The sequence below is a fragment of the Augochlora pura genome, chromosome 7, assembly GCF_028453695.1.
Source record: "Augochlora pura isolate Apur16 chromosome 7, APUR_v2.2.1, whole genome shotgun sequence".
NCBI classification, from domain to species: domain Eukaryota; kingdom Metazoa; phylum Arthropoda; class Insecta; order Hymenoptera; family Halictidae; genus Augochlora; species Augochlora pura.
This window is the reverse complement of record NC_135778.1, coordinates 18,948,498-18,966,224: the sequence shown is the minus strand read 5'-3', so window position 1 is coordinate 18,966,224 and position 17,727 is coordinate 18,948,498. Positions and strand designations below refer to the sequence as shown.

The 17,727-nt window shown below is 32.5% G+C and overlaps 1 protein-coding gene across 6 annotated transcripts in view; it reads right to left on the bottom strand.

Moving 5' to 3' along the window:
- Window positions 1–17,727, bottom strand: part of LOC144473481 (uncharacterized) — a 265,918-nt gene that overhangs the window by 192,721 nt on the left and 55,470 nt on the right. For 5 of the 6 annotated variants that reach the window (XM_078187376.1, XM_078187373.1, XM_078187378.1 and 2 more), the window contains exon 3: window positions 15,312–15,359. The exons of the other annotated variant lie outside the window; for it this stretch is intronic. The gene's annotated coding sequence lies outside the window, so the exon portion shown is untranslated. The remainder of the gene's footprint in view (window positions 1–15,311; window positions 15,360–17,727) is intronic. 6 annotated transcript variants of the gene reach the window in all.

Genomic DNA, 17,727 nt, shown 5'->3' with positions numbered 1-17,727 from the left:
AAAACACAGGAACATTCTACAATTTTTTCCGGACACATTTATCATAGAAGCATGAAATCTGAAATTATTGTCAATATCTCTAAACAATTTTGTACGTACCTGTCCTAAGTAATATCCTAGCTTTCCTCGAGTCTCTTCATGCAAATATTAAACCAATTTTGACAAGCTCGCGTAACGTAATCAAATAACTGTACCATAAGACGTTAACCGATGAAAATTCTGTTATTGCCGAATATTATATTGTAAACACAGAGCCAGCGGCGTCTACAGACGCCTGATGGAACTCATCACCGTGCGCTAACTACGCCTAAAGTTGTTCCACGCTAAGAATAAGCGTAACAACTACGGCTACTTTCGTGCTGCACAGAGCAAGCATCTCGTTTCCTAGCGACCCGCAGCCAATAGGTTAATCCCTCGGACTTACGCTCACTGAACTGGTCGAAAAGTCGTACACTGTTGGCGAATTTACAGTTCAAAATCGGATGCATGAGAATAACTTCTCAACGCAAATCTTTTATCTATAGTTTTATCATAATGTGTTAAATAAGCTACTTTATAAAAATACGTTGTGTTGTAATTTAATTTCAGCGAGCTCCGTGTACATGAATTATTAATGAAACACATATGTAACTATAAATTAACCCTTTCCTAAATAAAACCATTCTTAGCAGAAAAAAATGTATATTTACTGTATACAGATTTAGACATGATTTAAGTAAATGTTCATTTAAATAATTGCTTAAATAAAAAATTGTTTGTTGATTTAAAGTTTTAACAAAATGCAAGAATTATTAACATTTTATTACTTAACTTATTAACATTACTTAATAATATTTGTCTCTTATCTATAAATAAAATTTCCAATGTAACATATTAATAATCATTTAATTGCTTATTGTTTATTATTTATTAACGCGTCATTGTCAGGAAGTAATGGTCTTCGATTGCTCTGATTTAAATTATAATAGATTTTTATAGAAATTTAAAATAATACTAAATGAAAATTAATATTTATTTGACGGTAATAAAAAAGAAATAACAAGAAATAGTTAGCGTTTGCTGTTAACCTAAATTCGAATAAAAAATAACATTATATTTACAAATGAAAAATTAATGTAATTTAATATTCATTCGCATGTCGAACTAATCGATTTAATTTAAAGACTGTTCAATTGTTAAAAATCTATTATTTACTATATTTATTAAAATGCGTTTATATTTAGTAGATTATATATGAAATTGTCTAGGTGCTAAAGTGTCACTGTAATCGTTGACATAGAACGTTTGGACGTCGTGTAAATATACAAAAACTTGTGTTTCCGTCTCTCAAAATGGCAAGCGTTATTTTACGAAGAAACGTGGAAACGCGGCATGGAATCTGTTTCGAGCAGGAAAAGCGATGTTTTCGATTAAACCCGCTACATTTCCTGGGCACTTTGGCCGGTGGCCAGTTTCACTTTCCACCGGAAGTCGTTTGACGTTTCGTAGACGGAAAACGCTAGAAAAAGATACATCACATTTCTCCAATTCTTATCCCACCCTAGTTACATCGCGCGGTAGGCTCGACGAACAAAGTCGGTCAAACATTTAAGCCAGTTGTAAATGGCTGACTTTCGCTTTCTTCGTAACATGTAAGCGCACGGATTAAGTACACATTGTCACGAAAGCTCGGAAACTTGCAACGAGTTCCAGCGTATGGTCCCGTCGTCAACGGTGCATACACACCGCCTTGGAATTCTGTCACCAAGGTGATGGCACGTACCGCCACTCATCCGCAATACAACTGCGGAAGCCTCGTTTCGTCATCATACTTGGAGATTCATATCCATGCGCTATTTATTCAATTCACATAGCATACTATTTCGTTCAATATTTTACAAGCTCGTGAGAGACGATGGTTGTTGTTACGTGACATCTGTTCCGGCCGTTAATGTACCATCGAAGAGTAGCTAATTAAATTAAATATAGCTAAATTATTCGCTTATTAATCGACAGCGGATCTTTGCAAAAAGTCAAAACTTGTTGTATCGATTATAAGAGACAGATATTCATTTAATTTCTTCCTTGGTAATTTTAACAGGTTAACGGTAGTGCGTCAATAATTTTAAATTATTTTAATTTGTTCAATGCTTTAAATTGTTTTCACTCGTTTATATTATAAATTACATACTACACAAATTTTATTTAATCGAAATACGCTCCAATAGCTTAAACATGTATTTTTTGAGGGTTTTTTTAAAAGTACATGTTCTACTTTTACGGAAATCTGAGTTTTTAGGTTAGATAAACCGAATTTATAGTTACACACACGTATTATTCAAGTTTTTCAACAATCAATCAGGTTATAAACAAATACAAAATTGCAGTCTAAATTAGAATACATTCAGTGTCAAAGAATACCAAATTCTCATTATTTTTATTGCAATATTAGATGATTTCGTAGCTTTTTATTACTTAAAAGTCACCGATAGAATGGCCTTTAATAACTTATGACGTCGATGCGATCATAAATTAACACTGCTATTGGATTTGTTGGGAAATGAATCCTACATTTCACGTCATGTATATTTCATGTGAACAGCTGCAAGAAGGTGTTAATATTTGATTATTCAACCAAGTAATTTTTATCCACTTGTCAAGTAGGCGAGTCGATTTGCTCGAGATAACCATTAACTTAAGAGCGAGTTTCTGTAAGAAAACTTGCTATTAATCACTCGCGTCTGTTTTGCATCGATTAATCAACTGAGAAATTCAGTTTTTCATGTTCTTAGCGTGTTTTTCTTCATTTTCATTTACTTATCGCGTTATTCGTGTTTTATACTCTTAAAATACAGAGCTAAGAAATAAACGAGCAAATGAAACAGTCGGACAAAGAAACTGCAATCATTCTAATGACCGCACATTTATACTGTGCAATGTAATTCCACTTTTACTGAAACGTAGAGGAATATTTTATCCGCAATATTTTATATTAACTCGAAGTCCAGAAAATGTTGAATCGTATAGATATTATTATTATTAAAAATCCATTATAATTTAGTTAATATTAAAATAATATCATATTAAAGCTCAATTAATAAGTCTTTTCAATTAAAAAGTCATATCAAAAAGTCTTTTCTAATTAATATCACCTGTACTTTAAATTAACTACACTCGAAAATTCTACTGAAAATGTACTGAAATGTAAACTACAGTTAAAATTTCTATTAAAAATCTTCTGGAATTTAAATTATAGATCTATTACAAATATATTGCAATTCATTATAATCCATATTTAAGTAAGTAATATCAATTTCAATTTCTATTAAAAATCTTTTACAGACATAACAATAATCAGTGCATAATATACAAATATAAATTGGTCAACACAAACATACCGCCAAGTTCTATTGGGTTGGCAATTAAGTAATCGCGGATTCTGTTAATAGATGATCTTAGCACGTTCTTTTGTTTTATCAACGTGTACAAAGTAATTACGTTATTCAATTTAGTGCAAAAATTGTATCGACTAGTTATTTAGTTTCGTTTTTATCACTGTTTGAAGATAGAACGACAAGAAGCGCATTTTAGACATACTTTATTGTATTATTTCCAAAAAGACAGGATTAAAGCACCTGATCTATATTGTTTTCTTGCCGTTTGGACTTCCACCTTTAATTTAGTAAGAAAATTGTACCGATTAATTATTTAGTTTCGTTTTTATTACAGTTTGAAGATGGAAGGGCAAGGCGCGCGTTTCAGGCATATTTTATTTAATATTTCCAAAAAAGCAAGCATCGCAAGCACGATTTTTATGTTATATACGGTATATTGAAATGAAGCCTTGAAAGAAATGCAGCGTCAAAATTGATTTGTCTAATCGAATAAACTTATATTTTTAAGCAAAAGAATTGAATTTTCCTCCTTATTTTGAATCCGCAATTACGTAGTTGCCAACCCAATAACGAAACCACGTACCTTTATCTAGTTCTGGTAAATCAGAGTGTACGGAAATTTGACACGATGCAACACGAAAACCACAGCACGGAAAATGCAATACATGTCCGTCGCAGTTGTTCAATTTATGCTGACGCACAGACGCAGGAACATTTACTGGCATCTGCGTCTTGGAGAAACCCCTTCTACACGCAGTTTTTTCGTTCGGCAGCGAAGAAAGTGCTATTTCTGCTGCGGGGAAGACCACTTCCCTGAGAGATATGTAAAGGAATGGTAATGGGAGCACGAGGAAGTCCGCCGAACGTTGTGTGAAGTCGTACGCCTGCAGAATCAAACTCCGAACCCTCGAATATGAAATATGGCTAGCTAGATAAGGTGAAAAATTTAAACCGCACATGAAATTCACCGTAGAATGTCACGAAATATAAATGAAATATCAATGAAATAAGCTTTATAAAATTGGTTACGTGTAATTTTATGAAGAAACAAATTGTATAATAATTTAAAAAATATACAAATAATGAATGCATGCAAAAAATTATAAAAATTACATTTACGAATCAATTTATGAGGAAATTAAACTTATGTACAATTTTATACAAACGATTTTATGTAATTTTATTTGAAGAAAATCAAATTGATGCAAATGTCTCATAAAATAAAATTTTTTCGTCAGATATTATTTCAAGAATTATATCTTTGCATTAAAAGAATTTTTTTTTAAACGTAAAGGTTTCCTAAAATAGGAAACTTTTATTCCAATTGTTGCATATTAATTTGAGGATTATTCCTTTTGTTATTTTTTTTAAATAAAAGGATAATAGAATAATTTATTATTTGATGTTGTAACTATTTAAAATGAATCGGTATAGAAAACTGAATTTACTTAGTCTTCTGGTCATTTTTATTATAACGAATGCTTCGACTAAAATATTTATTTAATGATTTCCTACGAAAGAATCTATACAATTTTAACGAATTTAGAATGAAAAAATGTGAACCACTCACATCAGGTTAAGTACTGAATATTACATTATTCCACAATGGTGTAAAACCTTGCCGATGATTACAAACGTAGCAATTTTTCGCATTAGGAATAAAGCGCAAGGAAGCATTTGTTTAGGAACAATTTTCATTCTTCCAAATTGAAATAAATTCTTGTGTTTCTAGAAGTTTTATACAAAATCTGTTCTTATTTTAGAAGAAATAAATTAACGTGATATACTGTTTCAAGGAAAATTAAGGTCAATTTTAGATTCTATTCAGGCGGACATATTCGAGATCACCAGGTGCTTCCACGTGACTTTTATTTTTATGGAAATGGAGGAACCATCGCGGTGTAGGGGTTCGGAGCATTTCCGATTCTATCTGTTGGGAAACCTTGCTTTAAATTTATGCGTATCTTATAATCGAATAGTATAGAAGGGAAAGGGACGATTTCACGTGCGAAAATAAATCAATGATTTTATTTAGAATTTCTCTGCTCTTTTAGAAAATTTAGCTGAAAAAACTTTGTTATCCGCAAAGGTATATTAGGTTTGTAAGAAATTAATAATAATGGTCAATTACGGCGATCACGTCGCAAACGACAACAAATAATTTTATAAAATTTTTCATGGAATAAGAACTTCTTTCGCTCAATGTTGATGCTTACAATTTTATTGCGCCATCAAAGTATTGTCACCGCAGAATGTTTTGCCCCGTGTGTCAGGGGCGACAGTGTGTCGACAATAAGTCGATCGGTCACTGGCGTGACACGAGAGATTGATGCCGCCAGTTTGTGATCAAAGAGCACAACGGCACGACGCGGGCGGATCCCCCTCCTGGATCGCTGGAACGACGTGTCTGCGTTTGTTTGCTTTAGGGATACCAATCAATGATACGGGACGCGTTCTTCAGCGATTTTTTGGCAACAGCGAACGTCTCAATAGATGCACATTTTCTGCTAAATCTCTTTGATAAAATAATAATTGATTAATTATCTTTACCAACGTAGCATCAGAGTTAATTTTGTTAACAGTGGACCGCAATAATCCCTTGCACTATAAGAACGAGTCAGACTTGGGAAACAGATTTCATGCAGGATCCAATAAATATTAATAATATTAATTTTCGCCACATCGAAATAAAAATAAATTCTTCTGTTATCAAAGTCTAGAAATGAAAGCGCATAAAGATAATAAAAGAAACAAAAATTGTCTGGCCCAATTACGGAAAATATTAAGGATAAATAAATGCTAATTGACGCAGCTTGAAAGGAATCATAGTGCAAGGGGTTAATATTCGGACACCATCGTATTTGAGAAATTTTTACTCCCTATCTTTACCGTTCATTGAATCAATGAATTTATAGTTTTTTAATAAGTCAGAACACCTACTTTAGATTCAACAAACATAAGTTTTATTTACACAATTTGTAATAGTTTTATTGTTAATTGGTATTAAATGAACTAGTGCTTAATTTTGACGTCGCAAAAATATTTAATTTCACAAAAATTATTAAACATGAAACTGTTGGCATGAATCGCAAGAGTCAATTTGATACATATAAAATACACTTCGTCGCTATTTTCGATTGCTTTATTCGAATATTCGATTTTAACCCTTTGCATTCGGCGCCATCATGGATGTTACCTACCAGCGCTTATAAACATTAAAATTATTATAGTATACGATACATATGTATATATAATAATGTTATAATAATATTTGATTTATATAAATTTGTAGCCATCGAGAAATAGTTGCAAATCGCTAATAAACTTTAATGTTTAGTCTTATACTAGAATTACGATGTTCCCTGAGAAGGGACAACCGAGTGCAAAAGATTAACTGAGACTTCTGCGTCGTTCCTTTTCAATTAGTTCGTTTGATTTCTTACTCTGTATGTTTTTCTTATTCTTCAAAGATAAAAATAGTCCGCTGTATCTGATCATCGTCCATTCAAAGTAACGACGCATGATCTCCGTTCGAATTCTCACGCGCAATGCTTTTAACGTATAAAAATGTATAGGACTTTTGAATATAAAACTTATAAGCTAAAGATATATAACCTTGGAATATATCTCAAGGTCGCTCATAGTATTCGTGGCGTTTCTCTATTTTTTATCGTCGGTACATTCAAGAAACAAAAGTTTATACATACAATTAGTTAGATTTTTTGTAATAATTTTATATAAACAAATGATACACTAAAAGAACCAATATATTAGTAAATAATCTCTTGCGTGAAGAAATAATGTGTGAAACACCTATTTTGAATATTGGATTTTGAAAGTATAGAATTCTAAATAATTATACGTAGATTTTATTGTCGAAACATATTAAAAATATGGAAACAATGAAGAAAGTTCAGCGTTGCTATGTTGTATTTATATAGAAGAGCATACGATGTTAATTAATTCGTATCATATAAATAGCAACAAAGTTTTAATATATATATATAAGATCGGTACTTGCAAAATGCCTAACCAAATCTTGGAGAGTACGAATTGAAAAATAAATCTTGTTCCGATTTAGTAGGTTTCTGGACCAGTGCACTACTACGGTCCGGGTAGGTTAATTGGTTACAGCGGTCGTTCGACAGGTAAACGAAGTGGACTCGATTGTCGACCTGGTATCAGAGTGCCCGATACTTTTTCCAATAATACAATTAAAAGCCAGATTATTTTTCATTTCAACACTCTGCATGCTGTCTATATTATAAACGCCGCGCGTATTTGCAATTTAATATTTTGTAAAAATTAAAGACCACATAACATCCGTAAATTCACATATTTAAGAATAAAACGTAATCTTGGAATAGAAGAGAATGATTAACATGAAAGTAGCCAAAGGTCAGCTAAATTAAACAAGTTAATTTATTCTACACCTACTTGTTTGTTCTACACTTGTAGAATGTTCTACACATTCCACAGAATCGCATGAATATTGTTTTTGCAAACGTTTTCTAAAACTGATAGTGCTACTACAATGACATAGTATGACCGTGTATACTATTATGAATAGATATACAGTCAGTCCCATAAGTATTCGTACCCTCTCATTGCTTATAAGAGAAATCTGTTGAAATCAAGGGATGCGTGTAAAATTTTGCAATAAACATTTCATTATCTTATTTAATATTTTTGGATGTGACGGAAGAGGAAAAGTTTGGAGAAAGCCTAATACAGAACTAGAATTAAAAAATGTACAACCCACTGTAAAGCACGGCGAAGGCTCCGTGATGGTGTGGGGCTGTATGGCGGCATCCGGAGTGGGCAAACTTGTCTTTATCGATGGAATTTTGGATAAGATAAAGTATCAAAATATACTCGAAGAAAATCTGCACTCGGGTGCAATTAAGCTTGGGCTGGAAGATGACTACTATTTTCAACGCGACAACGACCCGAAGCATACTGCTCGGATTATTCGCGAGTGGATACTTTACCACGTTCCCCATTTTTTACATACACCTCCTCAGAGTCCGGATACAAATCCTAAAGAAAATTTATGGGCGGAAATAGATAAAAGACTACGCGAGCATGAAATTTTCAATAAACAAATGCTAAAAAACAAAATTTTGAAAGTTTGGAATAGTATTGAACCAGATATCGCATTAAAACTGGTAGAAGGTATGCCAAATCGATTAAACGATATAATAAAGCATAAAGGTGGACCCACTAAGTACTAGAAAATTAATATAAAGTAAAAAAGCTACTCTAATATGCGATTTTTTGAGAAAATCTACACTGGTACGAATACTTTTGTGGACTGTTATTACGTACTACGAGGAGTAAAATCAATATATTTTTGTTGTTAGTTAATCAATTTTGTTGTTAGTTAATCAATTTTGTTATTAGTTAATCAATTTTGTTATAATCTGGTATGAATAAACTTTATACACGTGTTCATTCGTAATAAAAAATTTATTGCAAAATCTTACATGCGTCCCTTGATTTCAACAAATTTCTCTTATAAGCAATGAGGGTGCGAATACTTATGGGACTGACTGTATGCTATTTATGCCAGATTCTATGTCCTCGTTCTACCTTCTACATTATGAACTAGAACAAATCTATTATTTAGTTCGTTCGATTTTCTCCCATATTTTGCACTAGAATTCTATTAATGTATCTCTCGATACGACAGAATCGTGATAAATTTATATCTAACCAATGAGTTCATTTACAAAAACTTCAGTAATTTTTACTGAATCAATTTGTTTAGTAACTTTAACTGTCGACTGCAATATGTTAAGTTTTCAGTATTATTAATGGTCACGTTGCAGCAGGTTTCATCAAGGCAATACTGCATATATGCATTATACACATAATAGATATAGTACAATGAACATGCTGTTTCGTAATAAATAATATATTTTTGAAGGGTAGATTTTCCATAATCCAGAAAGAACAGAAGCAATGACTAGACTGCGAATTTTATGAATTTTTGACAAAAATAACTAAATCAAACATAAAATTGTGTATTAAAATGATTAAAAGAGAATTAATATTTTTATCAGACTTGCGTTTCTTACAATTATCTTCGACTATTTTTATTTTGCATACACATCCGCAGTCTAGTAATGACTTTTTAATTTACTTACAGTTTTATTTGCTAAATTTTATTTTTGCCAAACAAGTACGTCTAATGCTAACAAAATTATTATATGAGAGTTAATACAAAACAAATTATCAAAGAAGTACAGTTAACAGCAAAGAAATGATAAACTGCAGATTTTTATGTAAAATAAAAAGCTGTCTGCACCGATTGCAAGAAATAAAAACGAAATAGAAAGCATTTCCTTCTTTTAATAATTTCAGCGCATTAAAGATAATGCATTGACATTTGTTAGATTTTTAGTATTATCATTTTAAATCACCGCTACTCAGTTTTTACACGAGTACATGGAAACGGCAGTTTCGTAATAATTTTAATAAGAATAATAATTTGGATAATTTGAACTTTTCTGGCAAATATTTCTATTTAAGTGATTAGTTATAAATGTCAGAAAATATGATAAGAAATGCGTTACGGGAAACACGTTTCGATGCGCCTTGGTAGATTAGTGGACGAGATGATTAGTCTAGTTAGTTTTAGTGATGGCTTCGTAATTAAATTCGAGAGAGAGTGTGATGTATTTCGAACCCTTCGATCTGTTCAACTTTGCTGGACCTGCAGAATTTCGCACACGTTCAAACAGATTGCGCGACCATCATTAGTTAAATGGTACGTGCATGGTAAGGTCTGATAAGGCAAGCAGCAGAATATGGATATAGCTTTCGAGACGACACTAGTGCAACTATTTACCAGTAGCATACGCCTAATTCTGCAAAATCCTTGCGGCGTCTGCAGACAAATTTACAACGTTCGACAATGCCATTCGAAAATTGAGAAATCAAAAGATAGACTTCTGAAATGTTTAACAATCAGTAAGTTTATACATTTCATTAGAAGAAAATAGCTAAATACACAATCTACTTTTTCGAATATCATTTTTATAAATATCACTCTTGTAAACAAATGTTTCCTATGGATATTCGGTCGTACAATTTTAGATAATAGTAATATAAAAGTCTCATATTCCTAGCATTAAAAACTAGTTCGAATGATGATTAAAATTAAAAACTGTGAATAAATATTAATAAATACAATATTCGTTATTCGTGAATATCAGAGAGCGGATTTTATATCATCACTTAAAATATACCTTGCAATCAATGGAAGAATTGTTACAACGTTTCCTCATCTTTATCCATGCAATTCAGTTCCCGACAATGAGTATAACGACGCGAGTCAATCAGCCTCGACAACTTTCATGCAAATATTGCGCTGCACAATCCAGATGATTTTTATTATTAGAGCGTGCTGCAGTTGAGAGGTTAACCCATTTACTCTTTGAAAGACGAGCAAGTATAATCAAATAAAAAATGCTTTCAACTTGCTAAACAAATATTTATTTGACGTTTGTTGTTATGGATAATATAAAAAGAACAAAAATCTCGAAGGGCATAGCCGATTAAGCCTAAATATATATAGCCTAAAATAAAGCCGATATAGCCTAAAATTTTGAAAAAAATGTGGCCTATTTTGGACATCAAGCTGCATGTTATAGAATTTTTTCAGATTTTTCAGTTGCAAGCTGTGATTAGCAGAAATGAAAAACCAAAAGATAGTCGGAAAATTGAAGATTTCTCGAAAACTAAAATATATAATATTGTTATATATATAATATTACATTATTATTATTAACATATATAATATTCCCTGATAAGGTACTATCACGCCTCGTGTACTCAATTTTTCTCAGATTTTTTGCTCGCTTGCAACATTGTCAAAAAAAAAAAAAATGAAAACCGAATGTGTCGATGATAACGTAGCTTTCAATCGAGCTTAGAGTCATCTATTTGAAGACAAATTCATTTTTATTCAATGTAATTAGCATACATGTAATTATAATAGAAAAAATGCAAGAGTGATGGTTTCAATATTTTTACACTTGCAAGTTGATGAAAATGGGAGAAATTTAGTTTGCACTACTTTGAAGGCAAAAATAGAAACCTTCATTTACGTCACATTCTATGCGTTAATTTTGAAAACGTAATAGTCAAGTATTATTCAAACGTAGGATATGTTATGTAAACAAAAATAATTTTCTTACTGACGCTACCCCTGGTAGAAAATAGTTGATTACAATGATGAATATGATTATGATCGAATAATTTGATAAACTGAAAGAAACATAATAGGAGAATTAATTTTATCATTTCCTTGATATATGACGAGTTTTCTCATTACTACTGGATTGTGAATTTGTTTAACTTTATTTACAAAAATAACTAGGTTAAATACAAACCGTCATGGCTTTAAACAAATTTGAAAATGTTTATCTACTATGTACAGTTTATTAAAATGACTAAAAGGGGGAAAACATTTTTAATATTTTTGAAAGTAATATTGTACATTTAGACTATTTTGTATAATCCTTTTCAAATACATACTCCTAAACTTAGAGTGACAATATATGTTAATTAATCACTTCACCGTTTTTATTTACGACGGACTGAACTAGACATAGATTCACCAAATGATTCAAATGTTTCCTATTTTTACCTTTCTTCTTCAATTTTTTCTGTATTTTCTGCAGAGAGCAAACAAAAAGTAAAGAAAGGAATGTCTTATTAGCTAGGCTCATTTCTATTCGTACATAATATCTTCCTCGTCACAGTGTTGGCCCAATAGCAGGTATTTATGATTACCTTAACGCACTGCAGAGGTTATCACATTCAAAATCGATGATGAATCGTCTCCGTTCTATATCATTCATCTGGTGCAGTGACGCATCATCTATGTCGCGTACACATATACACTGAACACTCGTACAGCGTATGAGCACATGGAACTAGATAGACGCTTCGTAATAAAAACTCGAGATTCAAACATGTTGAACTGCAAAAATATTATTTCACACTGAACATTCAGGATTAGGTTAAACGCACACGTGTGCGCAAATTGTGCTTAACGTAATGCAAACATTTTCGCATTAACCCTTCGCATTGTAACAGCAAATGAGCCGCGATAACGATGTCGCAGATAATTTATTAGCCATGAATATGATTCATTTCTTCTTAATCGAAATAAAATTTGACAAATTTTCAAAAATATTACGGAGTTATTTTTTTATAGTATGTACAACTTATTCATATTACAATCAATTTAGCGACTTAAAGCTTCAACTATATGTAGTAATATTATAGTCAAATGTCCTTTTAAGTAATTGAAGAAAATAGTTAAAGTATATTTATGTGAAACAAGCTTCTAGCGACACAACTTTGAAAGAAGGTGTAGCCTGGCGGGTATAATTTTTACCAGTTAGAATCTTCACCTTTTCAACCTATACGGCTTTTTTACAAATCTTCAAAGTTTGCTCGTTCAGTGACAATGCCTCGTTAAAATATCGACACGAATCAGGACTTCTCAAATGTCTCTTTCATAAATATTAGCTGTGCATGTATACCATACATGCATATGCATTACAGTTCTCTGCCTTCCGATATCACCGAACTCCCATCCTTTTCTTTGTTCAAACCAGACGCGAGCATTTTCATCTCGGATAGTTCTCCCTTTCTAGTGTCTCTCTTTTAGCCGAAATCACAGCCTCTGTGATCATTCGTGCTACTTTGTATTCCTCCGCTGATGTATCGTCACGTATGTAAGTATAGGGTTTTCCAGTGAGGGCGGTTCGAGATATTGAAATGGAATAAAATGGGCTGTGTATGAGGTATTAACAGATTTTTTATTTATTTGAAAGGCCCGTGTATGCCATTATATATGGAATATGACATCGTTCAAATGTCCCCAGTGGCTTTGCACGGTGGCACCAATGACTTTGCCGCATAGCTCCGGCTGAATTTCAGCAATGGCCTGGGCTATGTTGACTTTGAGAGCGTCGGTCGATTGTGGCTTACTAGTATAGACCTGCGACTTCAGAAAACCCCACAAGAAGAAGTCTAGATGGGTCAAATCGCACGATCTTGGTGGTCAATTCCAGTCAGCGAACAAACGGCGTTGTTTGTGGTCATTAACTTTGAGCTCCTGGGTCAGTTGGATCTTGTGCAGGTGTAGGCCCAAGTCCAGACGCAAAATTTGCCAAGTTGAAGACTGCGAAAGACCAAGTTGTTGTGCACGCCGAGGAATTGACTGCCTCGGGTTCTCCTGTACGCTTTCACGGACAGCGGCGATGTTCTCGGCCGATCTGGCTTTCCGTTGACGTACGAGTGTTGGCTGATCGTTTACCGAATCGGTCGTCTAGAATTTGGCCAGCAAACGTTAGAGGGTCGACTTTGAAGGGCCACTGCGTCTACCATAAAATGGGCGCAACGCGCGCAACGTTTTCACTAACGAACACTCATTTTGATAATACAATTTGATCATTTGGGCGTGCTTCTCAATCGTGTAACTTGCCATGGTGATCTGACATAACCGACTGAATTGTAACCAACAGATTTAATCAACGCATTCGAGAGAACATGCCCGCTACAAACTGTCAACATCGACCCGTCCCTATTGGAAAACCCTTATGTATAATGAAACGTATTAAAATTTCTATAATTCCTTGCCACGAAATTGCAATATAGATTTGTTAAAATATTGATGCGTACTTGTCTTAAATATTACTGTTTATATAAAAGTGAATGCTTAATTTTTACGATTGCCTCATGCTATGCATATTCACGCTATTTTCAGTCAATCCTGAGCATATTTCATTCCTTTAAACCATTGCATTACATTATATTGAAACTGTTATGTCAAGTTATGTCAGGTTATGTTACGGTGTATTGCTGGTATATTGTGATATATTTAAACTATCATGTTATATTACGTTTCAACTATTGTACTACAGTATATTTATACTGTATATATTCTACACTATGTATTATACAGTACATATTGTACAATTATATTACAGTATATTTAAGGTATATTACATTATATTCAAACAGTTATGTTACGTTATATTAAAATAATTATATCATATATCAACTACCGTATTATATTATATTTAATGTATTTTTTATTTTAAACAATAATGTTAAAGTACTTTCGTACAAAGACAAACTGTTCAAATATTTACATTCATTAGTTATTGCGTTATATAATATTAGAGGCCCAGATGCGATAATTCGTGTATAATTTGACAATAAAAATAATTTTAAATGCTATTATACTCAACATCGCATGTCTATTAATATAGTTAAAACTGACGACATTTCACCCTTTACTTCTTCATGACAAAAGATATTGTTTATCATAGTTATTATCTGTTTGTAATGATTGTGCTTCTTTTACTGTTTAAATACCTGAATTATTGTGTAAAATGTAGTCGACAACTTTTTTACCAGTCACATAAATGATCTTATCTAATCGACTAACAGTAAAGTGAAAACTAACTTTTCACAAACGCCATAAAAACAGAATGAATTTTAAACAAATAATTTTTTATTCATAACATACTATAGTATGCAGAAAGGACTATAGTACGCGACATATAAAATCAAAATAGGCGATCCGAAGAATATATCTAGCTGCTTTGAAATGTATGGAATATTGCATGGGATGAGAAATATGCATTGATGTACTGCGAAGTAAATAATGAGCAAATAACAAGTAGGATATGTTTAATACATTTTATCGTTTGAATTTCCTTACAACATTATTTATTTTCTTATGATTTCATTCAAGTTGTTTCATATTCTTTTTATTTATACTCGAAACATAGGTTCACGCGTCAATGTTGTATTCGAAATAAAGGTTTGGAAATAGACCATTATCCTAGTGACGACCGTAACGACACGATAATTAGTAGCAATAGCAGTGACGTGCACAGTACTTACCAATTGAAACGCCAATCGATATCGCACAATCAGAAACTCTGAATCATCCTGCACAAACAAGTAACGACGTATGTGATTAGTTGCACGGGAACAGTAACAAAACGTTGTGCTTGTTAAATAATATGAACGTATAGCGTACATTCTCCTGCGTTATTTATATTGTTTAATTATGTCTAGATTGTTTAATAGGATTAAAAATACTGTTGCACGAAGATTAAACTTTTTCTTTATTATACTATACTATACTATACTATAATATAATATACTATACGATACGATACGATACTATAATATACTATACTATAATCTAATATAATATAATATACTATACTATAATCTAATATAATATACTATAATATAATATAATATACTATAATATAATATAATATACTATAATATACTATACTATTAAAATAATAGACACACTATTTAACACTGATTAAAACGATATTGATATTCGAAACTGCGTGATTGATAAACAAAAGCGTATTTTGAAAATTCATTTATCTAACAAGACTCATAAAATTTCTTCTCAAAAAGTTTGATTGCAATATTGATGGAGATATAATTTTATGTAAGAATGAAAATGACATCTAATTACATTACAGAGTGCCAAAAGTATTTCAGGATTACGCGAAGGGTATGTGTACCTTGGAAAACTTGTAATTATTATTACATGTTTACGACACACATTGCTTCTGTTAACGATAACGCTTATCACACAGCCACGATGATCGCAAGTTATGCTTTTACACTTTAATATATGTACATGTTATATACTGATAGCGACGAACAGATTTATGATTTATGACGAACTGATACGAAAATAGAGTATTCGCGATATAGTACAGCGATCGATTTATGTACAGGATGTACAAAAAAAGAAATGTCACGACTATACTAGATCGATATTACGCCCTCGATTTAGTGGAAAAATAATGCATGAAAGGTGTCATAAAATTTACCTAGGCTGGTTTTATCATGATCAGAGAGTTGATACTTTTTCCAATGTAGGTATCGCTTTTGCAAGGACCAACCATAGCTCTACAGCAATCCATAGTTTCTTTAACAAATCTTATTCATGAGAGGAGTAGAAAGCGACGCAATCGAGACAAATTTCTAACTTTTTGATCTTGAAAATACCAGTCAAGATACAGGGTGTCCCTGGTCCCAGGTTCAAAGTTTGAACCTTAAAAACTGGGACAGCCTGTATATTTTGCGCCACCTTTCTTACATTGTTTTCCAGTTGACAGTGTAGAATCGATCTTGCATCGTCGTGACATTTACTTTATTTACACCTTCTACATGCACTATATACTGCAGGTAGAAATAATTTGTAGATAATTTCCACTAACAAATAAATGTGAATCGACTGAATTAATCGCTGACACAATTTCTACTAGTCAAATGAAAATGTTAGATAAATTGAACAAAGTCCTCGCGTTCTCCTTATTTTATTGAGATTATTAAACGAAAGAATACATTTCCATTTAATCTCTGTTCATTACAGTTGAATTATACATCTTTTTTCACATAAAAATTCACATTCCATTTATTATAGCAATTACTAAAATTTGGCAACTTCTGTATGGATAAATTGGCAATTACACATGAAAGACAAACACGACTCTACAGTTGTCGATAAATTAGCACGAGAGTCGGCGGTCCAAAACTAAGTTATTGGAGTGAACGTTTGGCAAACACATAGTTCACTGGCATCGTAGAACCTAACTCAATAACTGTTGGTGTGTCATGAATCTCAGATGCGATGCAACAGTCGACGGGTCAACTGAACCGCTCGCGCCCCTCTTGGGGCTACCAGTCCTGTAGACCATTCCATGGGGCACTTTCACCCAATAACGGTGGAATAGACAGTAGCCATACAGTTATGATACCACTGGCCAGGATCGAGGACTCAATTCTGTTCCTATCAGACATATCGCCGTCCCGCTCCGTGTACTTGTGTACATTGAGACGACGCGTAACAAGAGAATTGATCGAACAGAAATATTTACGCAGATTGTCTTCGTCCGATTGCAGTTATAGCGTTCTTATTACTTTTTCATACAGTTGTTTTCGAGCATATCTCTTGATTGGCAAAAGAATGTGTCGAACAAAAGTTTATAAGTCCCCTGTCGGTTCCTTGGTAAAAAATTTACAAAACTTATTTTTTTCAATTAAGATTGTAATTACTTTTATTATATGAAATGGCGTTACGTACTCATTAGTTCATATTATTGTAGTTCGTGTCAAGACAACTTCAACGACTTGTTATAATGTGAACGTTCTTATCTCGAATGGATTTGTGATTACACCAATCCCAATGCCACGAAGTCATACGAGAAAGACAGAGAAAGAAAGTACAAATTGAAGAATTTAAGAACAAATGTAGATGTTATGATTAAGAAAAATATAA